At 44.1% G+C, this 2,500-nt stretch overlaps 2 non-coding genes across 2 annotated transcripts in view; both read left to right on the top strand.

Annotated features, from left to right (window-relative positions):
- The window catches only part of LOC143262538 (small subunit ribosomal RNA), a 1,921-nt gene extending 1,904 nt beyond the window's left edge, over window positions 1-17 (top strand). Inside the window, exon 1 of the ribosomal RNA XR_013036320.1 lies at window positions 1-17. This exon is cut by the window's left edge and continues 1,904 nt beyond it. This is a non-coding gene — a ribosomal RNA (small subunit ribosomal RNA).
- Window positions 18-1,351: 1,334 nt separating this feature from the next.
- On the top strand, window positions 1,352-1,506 carry LOC143262532 (5.8S ribosomal RNA). Its single transcript, XR_013036314.1, has one exon. It is a non-coding gene; the product is annotated as a 5.8S ribosomal RNA (ribosomal RNA).
- Window positions 1,507-2,500: the final 994 nt, after the last annotated feature.

Below are 2,500 nucleotides of genomic sequence, written 5' to 3' on the forward strand. Positions count from 1 at the left end.
CTGCGGAAGGATCATTACAATGTTCCAATATATCTCAAAGAGAGAGGAGAGGAGGAGAGAAAATGAATTCGATTAGTTTGTGGATAAGAATTCATATAAAAAAAAAGATATTGTTGAGCCCGCCAGATCATTCGTGCGTGATTTACACGGCCAGACGTGTGTACTACACGTATTAGGCCTTTGATCTGCGTTGCGTAGGCCACAACAAATCTTTCAAAGAGAGAGAGATATATGTGTTGTTGGGGTTTGTGATTATGAAGGTGCCCCAACGCACAAAAATATATAAAAATGTACAAAGTTGGGATGTGGTGTGGTGGAGAAGAGTTGGGCCCGACCAGATCATTCGTGCGTGATTTACACGGCAGACGTGTGTACTACACGTATTAGGCCTTTGATCTGCGTTGCGTAGGCCATCTTCCTTCCAAGACACACACGTGTTGGGGTTTGTGTGATTTTATGATAGTGCCCCAACACGGAAAAATAAGCGTACGAGAAGAGTTGGGCCCGACCAGATCATTCGTGCGTGATTTATACACGGCCAGACGCGTATTATATTACACGTATTAGGCCTTTGATCTGCGTTGCGTAGGCCATCTTCTCGATAGAGAGAAAGCCAATGTATTCTTTTTTCTTTCTTTACACACACACACACACAGTTGTAGTAGGACAGGGAGGGATGCGAGCGTGCTAATCACGCTTCCTCAAGTCTTCGCTGTGGTGTGTAAAAAAAAAAGAAAAAAAGGAATCGTTGGGAAAGTCCAAAGGACGAAAATATCGGGCAGTCTGAAGATAACTTAATGCTCGTTTACATTGGTATCAAGAGAGACCGGCTTGTGTAGCTCGTTTCAATGCTGTGTCGTTGTCATTGACACCCTACTCTGTTGCGCGCTAGTGGCAGCATGAGCGTGGGACGTATATATATATATGACACCCAGCTAGAGCCGGCCGTGAGTCCGTCCGGTGTAAATAACGACGAAAGGAGAGAGAAACTTTTCGAATCCAGTATCGGGTTGATAATTGTCCAGTTTGAATATCCATATCCCCGTCGTTTTTGGAGGTGATATACTCTCTGTGTTTCTTCGATAGAAGGCTTTTCAATGTTCTATTCGCTCCGACCGTCGAACTTGCAAGAAAACAGTGGTTTTGGATTTGCTCGTACATATATATATGGTTTCGACGGAAATATCTCGTTCTTTAAGGGACAATTATGTCGTTGTACGACGACTCCCGAATCTCCTTCGCGCGCTGGTTGGAGCTCTTCGGGTATCGGCTTGTTCCGAAATATAACACAAAAATGTGGTGGATAGCAAATACACATTATATTATATATGAGAGAATAAAAGGGAAAAATTACCCTGAACGGTGGATCACTTGGCTCGTGGGTCGATGAAGAACGCAGCTAATTGCGCGTCAACGTGTGAACTGCAGGACACATGAACATCGACATTTCGAACGCACATTGCGGTCCACGGATACAATTCCTGGACCACGCCTGGCTGAGGGTCGTTTACGTACTTATAAACTGCTTGCGTTGATGGCACTTGTTGCCTATATACGTACGAGCGAATGATGGGCGCTTCGTCGGCGTTTGTCGCGGTCCTATGAATATTGAGAAATTTTACGTACGTCTAACAGTCTTCGAGAGAGATGGAAATCGTGTTCGAACTAGCGTGAGTGTGGAAGGCGGTGTCGTGTGTCGTATATGTTTTATATACGTCCGCCCGTCTGAAACACCGCTTCGAAGCGGTGACAAAATCTTTTTCGGGACGATTCGTATCCGTAGAACTATCGAGATTTCACTGGTACATTTTCAACGCGCTCCCGACGTCGCCTGAAATGAAACGAGATGGGTTTAACCCACGAAAGCGTACTACACGAGTCTGTCCTATGTGAAGACTGTGTACAGAGATCGAACGAACGCATGAAAGAAATTGAACGAAAGAACACATAACCCGCAAAAATATAGAGTAGAATTGTGACCGTTGCTTCGAATTTGAATTTATATGTATATATATATCATAGCCCCAGGGAGTGGAACCTATGAGTGTGGAAGGATGTCTCTTACCGTTATGTTGCCAGAGGAAAAAAAGTCTCTCTCTTCGTACGACACATTTGTGTACGAATTGTATCGATGGCTATATAGATCCGATGTTGCACATATTCTGAGTAAAGAACACCCCACCCGGGTTACCGTCCTAAAACTCTTCTATTGGTGTGGCTATGATGTGTGTGTCAACGCAATCGCGAGTCTGGTTCTACGGGAAAACCGTTTGTCGGTCGCCCCATATATCTTTTTGTTCTCTTCAAATGATCGAATAGCGAAACCGCACGAGATCAATCGGTCGTCTAGTCCCCGAAAGTACTTTTCGGACGGACGTTAAAGTTATACCGATTGTAATCGTCTTGCGAGTGTTTCGAAGATCTATATTTGGAGAGGATATCGAATTTTATAAAAGATATATTGGTGAGGCGCGATAAACGGTTTTTTTTTTGCTTTAAG

Source organism: Megalopta genalis, unplaced genomic scaffold (genome assembly GCF_051020955.1).
Source record: "Megalopta genalis isolate 19385.01 unplaced genomic scaffold, iyMegGena1_principal scaffold0141, whole genome shotgun sequence".
Taxonomy (NCBI): domain Eukaryota; kingdom Metazoa; phylum Arthropoda; class Insecta; order Hymenoptera; family Halictidae; genus Megalopta; species Megalopta genalis.